This window comes from Cryptomeria japonica, chromosome 3, assembly GCF_030272615.1.
Source record: "Cryptomeria japonica chromosome 3, Sugi_1.0, whole genome shotgun sequence".
Taxonomy (NCBI): domain Eukaryota; kingdom Viridiplantae; phylum Streptophyta; class Pinopsida; order Cupressales; family Cupressaceae; genus Cryptomeria; species Cryptomeria japonica.
In genome coordinates, this window is record NC_081407.1 from 816,874,253 (window position 1) to 816,887,388 (window position 13,136).

Genomic DNA, 13,136 nt, shown 5'->3' on the forward strand with positions numbered 1-13,136 from the left:
TGACCTAATATGGTGTCTTAAGGCATCATATGGTGTCCTAAGGGGTCATGGGACATAATATGACCCCTTAGGACACCATAGGACCTATAACAACCCAATATGGTGTCATAAGGGGTCGTATGTTGTCTTTAGGGGTAACATGGTGTCCCATGAACCCTTGGGACACAATATGACCCATAACAACACAATTTGGTGTCTTAAGGGGTCATATGGTGTCCTAAGGGGTCATAGTACACAATATGACCCCTTAGGACACCATATGACCCCTAACAACACCATATGGTGTCTTAAGGGGTCATATGGTGTCATAAGGGGCCGTAGGACACAATATGACCCCTTAGGACTCTTGACGACCCAATATGGTGTCATAAGGGGTCGTATGTTGTCCTTAGGGGCCATATGGTGTCCCATGACCCATTAGGACACAATATGACCCATAACAACACATTTTCATGTCTTAAGGGGTCATATGGTGTCCTAAGGGGTCATAGGACACAATATGACTCCTTATAACACCATAGGACTCATAATGACCCAATATGGTGTCTTAAGGGGTCATATGGTGTTGTAAGGGGTGGTAGGACACAATATGACCCCTTAGGACACCATAAGACTCCTAACGACACCATATGGTGCTATAAGGGGTCATATGACCCATAACGACACCATGTAGAGTCATAAAGGGTCATACTATGTCCTAAGGGGTTATATGGTGTCTTAAAAGGGTCATATGACACAATATGACCCATTAGGACACAATATGACCCATAACGACACAATTTGGTGTCTTAAGGGGTCATATGGTGTCCTAAGGGGTCATAGGACACAACATGACCCCTTTGGACACCATAGGACCCATTATGAACCAATATGGTGTCTAAAGGGGTCATATGGTGTCCAAAGGGGTCATAGGACACAATATGACCCCTTAGGACACCATAGGACCTATAACAACCCAATATGGTGTCATAAGGGGTCGTATGTTGTCCTTAGGGGTCACATGGTGTCCCATGACCCCTTAGAACATAATATGACCCATAACGATACAATTTGGTGTCTTAAGGGGTCATATGGTGTCCTAAGGGGTCATCATAGATAATATGACCCCTTAAGACACCATATGACCCCTAATGACACCATATGATGTCATAAGGGGTCGTATGTTGTCCTTAGAGGTCATATGGTGTCTCTTGACCCCTTGGAACACCATATGACCCATAACGACATAATTTAGTGTCTTAAGGGGTCATATGGTGTCGTAAGGGGTCGTTATGACCCCTTAGTACACCATAGGACCCCTAACAACCCAATATGGTGTCATAAGGGGTTGCATGTTGTCCTTAGGGTCCATATGGTGTCCCATGACCCCTTAGGACATAATATGATCGATAACCACACAATTTGGTGTCTTAAAGGGTCATATGGTGTCCTAAGGGGTTGAAGGACACAATATGACCCCTTATGACACCATAGGACCCATAACAACCCAATATGGTGTCTTAAGGGGTCATATGATGTCCTAAGGGGTCATAGGACACAATATGACTGCTAAGAACACTATAGGACCCATAACGACCCAATATGGTGTCTTAAGGGGTCATATGGTGTCCTAAATGGTCGTAGAACACAATATGACCCCTTAAGACACCATACGACCTATAACGACCCAATATGGTGTCATAAGGGGTCGTTTGTTGTCCTTAGGTATCATATGGTGTGCCATGACCCCTTAGGATACAATATAACTCATAACGACACAATTTGGTGTCCTAAGGTGTCATATGGTGTCCTAAGGGGTTGTAGGACACAATATGACCCCTTAGGACACCATATCACCCCTAACGACACCATATGGTGTCATAAGGGGTCATATTTTGTCCTTAAGGGTCATACGGTGTCCCATGACCCCTTAGAACATCATATGACCCATAATGACACAATTTGGTGTCGTAAGGGGTCGTTGGACACAATATGACCCCTTAGGACACCATAGGAACCATAATGACCCAATATGGTGTCATAAGGGGTAGTATGTTGTCCTTAGGGGTCATATGGTGTCCCATTACCTCTTAGCATACAATATGACCCATAATGACACAATTTGGTGTCTTAAGGGGTCATATGGTGTCCTAAGGGGTCATAGGACACAATATGACCCCTTAGAACACCATATGACCCCTAACAAAACCATATGGTATCATAAGGGGTCATATGTTGTCCTTAGGATTCATATGGTGTCCAATGACCCCTTAGGACACTATATGACCCATAATGACACAATTTGGTGTATTAAGGTGTCATATGGTGTCCTAAGGGGTTATAGGACACAATATGACCCCTTAGGACACCATAGGACCCATAACTCCCCAATATAGTGTCATAAGGGGTTGTATGTTGTCCTTAGGGGTCATATGGTGTCCCATGATCCCTTAGGACACAATATGACCCATAATGACACAATTTGGTGTCTTAACGACTCATATGGTGTCCTAAGGGGTCGTAGGAAACAATATGACCCCTTAGGACACCATATGACCCCTAAAGACACCATATGGTCTCATAAGGGGTTGTATGTTGTCCTAAAGGGTCATATGGTGTCCCATGACCCCTTAGGACACCATATGACCCATAACGACACAATTTGGTGTCTTAAGGGGTCATATGGTGTCCTAAGGGGTTGTAGGAAAAAATATGACCCCTTCGGACAACATAGGACCCATAACGACCCAATATGGTGTCATAAGGGGTCATATGGTGTCCCATGACCTATTAGGTTACAATAGGACCCATAACGACATATTTTGGTGTCTAAAGGGGTCATATGGTGTCCTAAGGGGTCGAAGGACACAATAGGACCCCTTAGGACACAATAGGACCCATAACAACCCAATATGGTGTCTTAAATGGTCAGATGGTGTCCTAAGGGGTCGTAGGACACAATATGACCTTTAGGACACCATAGGACCCCTAAAGACACCATATGGTTTCATAAGGGGTTATATGACCCATAACAACACCGTATAAAGTCGTAAAGGATCATATTGTGTCCTAATGGGTCATATGGTGTCTTAAAGGGGTCATATAACACAATATGACCCATTAGGACACAATATGACCCATAACGACACAATTTGGTATCTTAAGGGATCATATGGTGTCCTAAGGGGTTGTAGGACACAATATGACCCCTTAGGACACCATAGGACCCATAACGGCCTAATATGGTTTCTTAAGGGGTCATATGGTGTCCTAAGGGGTTTTAGGACACAATATGACCTCTTATGACACCATAGGACCCATAATGACCCAATATGGTGTCATAAGGGGTCACATGGTGTCTTAAGAGGTTGTAGGACACAATATGACCCCTTAGGACACCATATGACCCCTAACAGCACCATATGGTGTCATAAGGGGTCATATGTTGTCCTTAGGGGTCATATGGTGTTCTAAGGGGTCGTAGGACACAATATGACCCCTTACGACACCATAAGACACATAACAACCCAATACGGTGTCATAAGGGGTCATATGTTGTCCTAAGGGGTCATAGGACACAATATGACCCCTTAGGACACCATAGGATCCCTAAAGACACCATATGATGTCATAAGGGGTCATATGACCCATAAAAACATCGTATAGAATCATAAAGGGTCATATCTCTCTCTATCTCTCCCCTAATCTCTCCATCTATCTCTCCCTTCCCTCTCCCCATCTCTCTCTCTCCCTTCACCCTCCCCGTCTCTCTATCTATCTCTCTATATCCCCTTGTCTCTCTCCCCTTATCTCTCTCTCTCTCTCTCTCTCTCTCCCCCCTCTCTTTCCCCCTTCCTCCCTCTCCCTCTCTCTCCCCTAATCTCTCTCTCTCCCTCCCTCCTCCCCCTCTCCCTCCCTCCCTCCCTCCCTCTCCCCCCTAATCTCTCTCTCTCTCTCTCTCTCTCTCTCTCTCTCTCTCTCTCTCTCTCTCTCTCTCTCTCTCTCTCTCTCTCTCCCCCCATTCCCCCCTCTCCCTCTCCGTCTCCCTAATATCATATACTAATTTATTTATAAATTAATATATTAAAATATTATATATTAATATATTAATAAACAATAGATTAATTATGTGCAAATTTAGTTAGTGAATTTACTTATTAAAAACGGATATCTGATTTTTGTTGTACAATTTTCAAATTTCAAATTTTGGCTTGGGAATGCTTTGGGATTTGGCTTGGAAGTGACAAGCTTGGAAAGTCAACTGAAAAAACGTGTTTTTCAGTATTCCTTGATTTTCCAGAATTTACACTAGTGGTTGACGACTTTTTTTGTAGCCAAAATTGATAAAACAAAAAGGTTTTTTTAAGGACGTTCTCAGCTTTCCAACAATATAAGGGTTGTCTTATTTTGACTTTAATAAATAATAATTATTTATTTTCTAATTGAATTCTAACAATAGTTATGATTGTTAGACTGATTGAAAAACACTCATAACTTTCAAACGGTATAACATTTTTTAAATTTGGAACATACATCACATCCTATACTTCGTCTACTATAGGAAAAATTTTGAAAAAAAATTTCATAAGGTTTTGACCAAGCTAAGGTGGTCAGACATAGGAGTTTCTAAATTTTTGAAAAGCTGTAGTAAAAAATTCATAAATAATTATTTACTTTATAAAAAATTATAAAAAAATATGGGTCACATCCGGACATGAGTCTAATACTTATATTATAAATATTATAAAAAAATATTATGATTTGATTGTGATTAGGGTGGTCAGACATACGTCTACTTCTTATCTTTTTCTTGAAATTTGAGTACCTCTGCATTGAAATTTGAAATTTTCATCAAACAGGATTTTTTTTTTTCAAAAAATAACTAGTAGCTTAGAAACTACATTCAATTTTCTATAGATTCTCTATTTACATATTTTAAAAATAATGTTCACAACTTATTCAAATTTTCATGTCAAGTTGCATAACTCTGATTTTTTGAAATTTCATTGCCACTTAAGGGCCTATTTTGGCACACCATGATCTTGCACATACCCGATTGAAAGAACTCCTTGAAAACAATCTTATAACATTGCCAGCGATAAGGGAATACAATCCTCAAGTTAAACATGGTGGAATGATCATCACTTTTGTGACTACCATAGACACAAGGGTCATAAGACTAACAATTGTAATAAACTCCAACATGTGATACAAGACCTTCTCAATGAGGGAAAAATTTCGGTTGATGGACATACTCATTCTAGTAACTCCGATCGTGAGATTTTAAAAAATCCTTTCCCTAAGCATGACAAGGATAAAGGGAAGGCCCCAAAATATGGTGATGGCGTGAAATATACCAATGCTAAATATGACTACACCATAAACAACATCAGTGAGGTCGATAATCATGTGAACACTTTTATCATAAAGGGCGAAGAAACTGATTGCAATGTTACCACCCACAGAGGCACATTTATTCTTAAGGGCTCTAATTCTAAACCTGCTACACCATCTTTGCAATACAACCTTATAGATCATTTAGGGAAGATGCTCGCACATATTTCTATACTTGAGTTGCTACGCTTATCCCCTGATCATAAAGATATCCTTGATAAAGCGCTCGCTATCACTACTGTGCCTACATACCTACATGTAGATCAATTTCAAGCTATGGTGGGACATATCACCTCCCCTCATACCCTCCCTTTTACCAAGAATGATGACTTATCCATGCAACAACCACATAATACGCCCCTACACAGCAAGGTCCTTGTCCATAGAGTTAAGATCAAGCTAGTTCTAATAGACGAAGGAGCAGGTCTAAATATTTGTACTCTAAAATTGATTAGAGAGCTTGGGCCTGATGAAAGTGTAGTTGATCCAAAGGAAAATATTACAATAAAGGCATATGATGAAGAGGAACGCTCATCCAAGGGATCAGTTACATTGCCTATCAAAGTGGGACTTGTGTTGAAGGATGTGATTTTTCAAGTCCTTGATCTCCCCTTGACCTATAACATTCTCCTCGGAAGGCCTTGGATCCATGCAATGCAAGCTGTACCTTCTACCTACCATCAATATATCAAATTTCCGCACAATGGTGTTGAAATAACTATACCAGGAGATCCAAACACTTTTATGTATTGCAACAATTTGAGCTCTAAGACTGAATCCATCATTCCTATTAACCATGAAGTGCCTCCTTCCCAAGCATACATTGATCTTGAATCCTTAAAAGCATCCACTTCCAAATCCAATGAAGCTGAGATTAGAATAAAAGTAAAAGACCATGGAGTAGGGGAATATTCTATGAGTCATGTTGTTTGCATTGGAAAGCTACCTTTGTCCCCTCATACTTATTGAAAACTACAAATAACTAAAACCACATCGAACACCACTACTATAGTTTGTGAACCTACTATTTTTTAAAAATGGGGAGCTATGTATGATGAAATGGAAGAAGAGGACCTCTTGAGATGGTTATACAAATACGAAGATACAGAGAAATAACAAATTGCAAAACCTGAAGTCAAAATACTAGCTAAGCAATATGGAAAGGGATTGAAGATAATGAAAAGATATGGATGTGATGGTCATAGTCCTCTTGGTTTACACATACAAGGTATACTTTAACCGATCAAACTTGATGGTGAACATAAGGTTCCTGGTCTAGGGTAAGATACACAAAAATACAAGACCTTGAGTACTAAGGGTAACTCGAGTAAGGTAGGAGAGTCTTCTAATGGAACACAAACTGATGAGGAAGGTACCATCGATGACTCTAATGAATTCATTGATATATATGCCTATGATTCTATTTGTACCCTTGAGCCTATTCATAACCTTGAACCTAATCATGATGCTTTACCTCTTGTTCACCCACAACTTATTGATTAGGACCACGAGGGACAACCCCGGTTAGATGTTTTTCAAAACAATGAGGTAATCATAAAATTTCTTGGACCATGAAGTGATTTACCCCTTGGAGATCATAGGGATGGATTCACCATATAACTCAACAATGCGGCTTACTTTGGAGAAGGTACCAAGCCTTTCAGTCACAAAATTATGGAAAATATCAGTAGGTCTTCTAGTAAAAACCATTCTCTGGCACTATTATAGCCGAAAAAAGTAAAAATAAAAGATCATCACTTTGGTGAAAACCTGGTAAACAGGGGCCTTCTGACACAAAAAAAAAAGTGAAAAAAAAAAAATGTAAAGAGAAATAAATTCGTCCACTGGTAAAAACCTGGCAAATAGGCGCCTTGGGCAAGTACCATGGTGAAAAATAGGCGACCGACGCCATGTGTAGAGATTTGGCTCCTCTTTCCTTCAGTATTCTACTTGATCATGCCTTATCTGTATCTGCTCTCCCATTCCATAATAGCCTTCCCACCCCCACCATAGCTTGTGGATTGTTTGCATACCCCATGTGCAATGCTTCTATTGCATACTATGCTACTCTTATCCCTAATTGGGGCATCTCCTCAACCTTAGGAGTGGGTTGGTATGGTTGGCATCTCATGGTTGGAGGTCTTCTAAAATGTCCTGAAAAAATCATAAAAATCATAAAATGTCTTGGAAAAATCTTAAAAATCATAAAAAGTCCTTAAAAAAATCATAAAAAATGTCCAGAAAAAATCTTAAAAATCATAAAATATCCTAAAAAAATCTTAAAAATCATAAAATGTCCTGAAAAAACCCTAAAAATCCTAAAATGTATTGAAAAAAAACCTAAAAAATCATAAAAATCCAAAAAAAAACATGTAATAAACATTGCAATGACACAAACACTTTGGAGAAGCATGTGAATTTGCACTTCAATGAATTCATGATGTGATGAGATTATGATTTAGCAAACATAACAACATCTGATCAACTTATTAAAACCAAACACATTAACTGTGAATAAAAATAATTTTGCATGAAACATATTGTTTGCTTGTTTTCTTATTTTCTTTTGATTGTTTCTGATTTTCTTTTTTGGTGACATGTCTTTTAAGTTTTCTAGGATGTCTCTAACTAGAGATTTTATCTCCAGGATGTCTTTGACTAGAAAGGTGAGGATGGGGCATGTTCACTTATTTGTTGCTTGCAGGATGTTCCTTAGGAATATGATGACACGTCCTAGGACATGATCACTTAAGATCGTCGAGGACATATTGGTCTGATACACACTAAGGCATTCTTTTACTGTCTGATATGTTTTCTTTCTCGCAATTGGTGTGACTGATTCATTTGGGTCTAATTCATATCCAAATGATTTTTTGCCTTTAGCTATAATAAGCTCAATGATGATACAATCACTTAAAAAGCACAAGAATTCTCATAACCTTTCATATCCTCTTTCTCATCACTCATTATTTTTTTCCCATCACTTTTATCTTCTCATCCTCCTTCTCGTATATCTTTTTCATCATCTTCTTCATTCTTCTTATTGCAGTGAGATCGATCAAACACTTTATCCAACTGATGCAATGTCCTTGAGTCTTTAATCTCTTTATGAACCAAATTGCTTCTTGCAATCTCAATGCCCCCTGAGTCAATCAATCAATCAATCATTGGATCACCTTATCAACCTGGCTATACTATTCATTTCCATTAATTGTTCAGTTACCCATCATCAACTGTGCATTTCCCTCAAATGTACATCTTAACTTAATCACTTGCGCAATATCAATCATCCAATCTTCTCTCCTATAATCTATCGAGAGATCAATCTTCATCAGTTTGTTCAATCAATCTCTCGAGGGGGAATAACCAACCAATCATCATCCTTACCAGGACACCTCTGGGGCATATATTATATATCATTTTCTTTGAAACAATGCGACAGGCTGCATTGTCTCAAAGAGGGACAAAATGTAGACACATAAAAATTTCCATAAATTTGTCATTTAATTTCAAATTTCTCTGAACATCGGGCGAATCCTTATTATTACACTATTATTTATCCATAATTCATTATTCATAAGTTCCATCTTTCATTATATTATTATTAATATCTCATCATTTATCTATTAAATTTATTCAATAAAACATTATATCATATTCATTTATACACAATCATGCATTCACCTTATATACATTTCTCTATTTATTCAATAAAACCCTTTAATATCCCTGTTAGGTCCCGAAGACAACTGAGAGCGGGGGTGAATTAGTTGTCTAATAAATTCAAACAAAAAATCATTCAACCAACTTAATGCTTAATACCGGTAAACCAGTTAAGTATATCGGTAGATAGTGTTAACAGTAAATTGCTATACCGGTAAAGATTAATGCATGAAACATAAACATAAAGTCATCCACAACACATAACACCAATATTTGTACGTGGAAACCCTGTAAGGGGAAAAACAACGGTGGGAAACCTTACCCACAATCAAATGATACTACTACAGATAGTAAGTGTACATAAATGGGGTCTGCACATGCAAAAAGGCCAATAGCCTAGAGCTCACCGCTCAATCACAAAATGGGAGTCACACTGACTACAATTGGATGGTTAAATCCAATAAGAACGTACTGTACAAAATAGCATCTTCATATGCTGGATTCAGTACCGGTGTAATGTTGATATGCTTCTACAAAAACCTAGCTTCATCTTCAAATGATGTCTTTGTGTATACCTCTACTTAATCTCGCATATACCTTCTCACAATTCTTCTTCACATTACACATACGATCTTACAAATAATATCTTACATTTATACCATACCCTAAGACCAATTTTAGTAGGTCGGCTCTACAAGATATTACAATAAAAACATTTTACAAAGAATATAATATCCAATGCAATAACCAATTGAACATGTTGGCTTAATGCATTTACAACAATAATAAATTATCTCTATAGCATGCCATGCTGATCTGAAAAAGATAAACCTGTCGGTGTAACCCTAGATAACCCTGAACCTATTTGTTGGTAAAAGCAAATATGCAAATATGAATATATCAATGATTAATTCTTCAAAACAAAGTGTCCACGTGATGTCTTCAACATTACCAAGTGTCTTCCATATCATTCCAAGTGTCGGTGAACATTATATCCTATCGATGAACCATATACCAGTAATTGTGCAATAGTTACTTGCTTGCCGATGAATGTTGCTAGATCTCCAAAGTGCTAGTGTTTCAGTAGGTATTGACATCAATGACAAAACCATACCAAAATACCAACAATCTCCCCCTTTGGCATTGATGGCAACACAAGATGGAAAAACCATCAAAGTGTCAAAAAAAGAAATGCCAAATACCAAAAACCAACAATCTCTTCTAAACAATTTCTCCCCCTGCGAGCAACATGTGTTTATCCAAAGATTTTTCAATACCAATCTCTCCTCAAAAGATAATGTGTTTTTCCATAGATATCTCTCCCCCTTTGACATCAAATGCCAAAGTTACAAAAAGCAAGTTCATATAAAAAATACCAATCAATTCCATATACCAACTACTCCCCCTGAGAAGTAGCTTCCTCATCAAAGACCGAAGTAAAAGATTTGTCTTTCAATTCTGTCGGTTGATGACAATCATCAACTGTCTAAGTCTCTACCAGTGGTGGTATGACTCCAAGATGATCTCTGAGATATTCAAAAGTATCCTTAGGCAAAGGTTTTGTGAAAATATCTGCAAGCTGCTCTTTAGTATTTACATAAACCAATTTTATCTCCTTTTCTTCAACTTTTTCCCTTAGAAAATTCAGTTTGATAGAAACATGTTTTGTTTCAGAATGTAGTCCTTGTGAGCTGCAAAAGCCAAGAATAATCTGACTGCCTCAATTCTAGCTACCGGTGCAAAGGTTTCATTGTAATCAACTCCTTCTTTCTGAGAATATCCCTTACACACTAGTCTTGCTTTATTTCTGACAACCTTACCATCTTCATTAAGTTTGTTTCTAAATACCCATTTGGTTCCAATTACATTTTTATCTTTAGGCTAGGGAATTAATGTCCAAGTATTATTTTTCTCAATTTTTCCTAATTCTTCTTCCATAGCTTTAATCCAAAATTTATCTTCACATGCTTCATTGATAGATGTTGGTTCAATTTGAGAAATAAGACATACCTCTTCATTTGTCACTCTTCCTCTTGTCATAACTCCTTTAAATTTGTTTCCAATTATCTGATCTTCAGAATGATTTAATCTTACATACCGGGGTGTCTTAGTTTGTTGTTGTTCTTCAATTACTATGGAATCTTTCGATGGTACCGGGGTAACTGGATCTTCATTCTATACCGGTGGATTTAGTGTAGGTTCATTTGTCACAATTTCTGTTGCCGGTTCAGAGTCTATATACCTTGAAGTTCCTCTGAATTGTTCATCAATTTTTCACATTTGTACTCTCAACAATTTTCTGCAATCTCTTATTAAAACATCTATATGCCTTGCTCTTAGATGAATAACCAAGAAATATTCCTTCATCACTTCTAGGATCAAATTTGCCAATATACTTATCTCTTCTAATATAACATATACTTCGAAAAATTCTAAAATGCTTAAGAGTAGGAGTATTACCAAACCATAGTTCATGAGGGGTCTTATCGGTTTCACCTTTGATGTGAACTTGGTTGAATGTATAGACAGTAGTGCTAACTACTTCTCTCCAATACACATGTGGTAGATTTGCTTCAGATAACATACTTCTTGTTGCATCCAAGATAGTTCTATTTTTCCTTTGAACAACTCGATTTTGTTGTGGTGTCTGAGGTGTTGATAAGTCTCTTCTGATTCTATTCACTTCACAGAATGTATTAAAGTACTTAGATGTGAATTCTCCTCCTTGATCTGATTTTAAACATTTGATTTTCTTACCGGTTTCATTCTCAACCATTGCTTTGAACAGTTTGAACTTTCCAAGTGCTTCTGATTTTTCTTTGAGAAAAGTAACCTAACACATTCTAGAATAATCATCAATAATTAGCATGAAATATCTATCACCTTGTAAGCTTTTAGTTCTTGCTGGACCACATAAATTAGTGTGAATCAAATCAAGAGCATTATTGGAATTGTCTGGAATACTTTTGAAACTAGCTCTAACTTGTTTACCAAATTGACATTTGTTACAAATTATATTATGAGGTTTCACAATTTTAGGTAGATCTCTAACTACCTTAGAAGTACTGATTTTTACCATGCAATCAAAGTTTACATGACATAGTCTCTTATGCCATAACCAACTTTCATCTATATGTGCAATCAAGCATGCCTTTTCACTGTTATTCAAATGAAAGATATTACCTCTAGTCTGATTACTGGTTGCAATTTCCAAACCAGTTCTATTCATGATTTTGCATTTTCCATTTTTAAATTGTAACTGAATTCCTTTCTCAAATAATTGACCAACACTTAAAAGATTATGCTTTAATCCTTCAACATAGTATACATTGTCAGTGTTATGCTTACCATCAAGAGATATTGAACCCTTACCTTTGATTGAACAGGCTTTGTCATCTCGAAATCTTACTAAACCTCCATTGTATTCTTGAAAGTTTAAGAATTTACCTTTGTCTCCTATCATATGATGTGAGCATCTTGAGTCAATGATCCATTCATCCTTTGCTTCAACTTTAGCTGCTAGGGCTTGTTCTACCGGTTGAGTAGTAGGTGCCGGTTGATCTTCTGTTATAGCAAAAAAAAACCCATCCATTGTCTGTTGGGTCGTCATCAGAATCATCAGTCACACCCTCATCAGCAATGTAACAAGATTTGTCTTTGTTCTTCTTAAATATGTATCTCTGATATTCAGAATTAATGCATGAAACATAAACATAAAGTCATCCACAACACATAACACCAATATTTGTACGTGGAAACCCTATAAGGGAAAAAACCATGATGGGAAACCTTATCCACAATCGAATGATACTACTGCAGATAGTAAGTGTACATAAATGGGGTCTGTACATGCAGAAAGGCCAACAGCCTAGAACACACTGCTCAATCACAAAATGGGAGTCACACTAACTACAGTTGTATGGTTAAATCCAATAAGAATGTACTGTACAAAATAGCATCTTCATATGCTGAATTCAGTACCTGTGTAATGTTGATATGCTTCTACAAAAACCTAGCTTCATCTTCAAATGATGTCTTCGTGTATACCTCTGCTTAATCTCGCATATACCTTCTCACAATTCTTCTTCGCATTCCACATA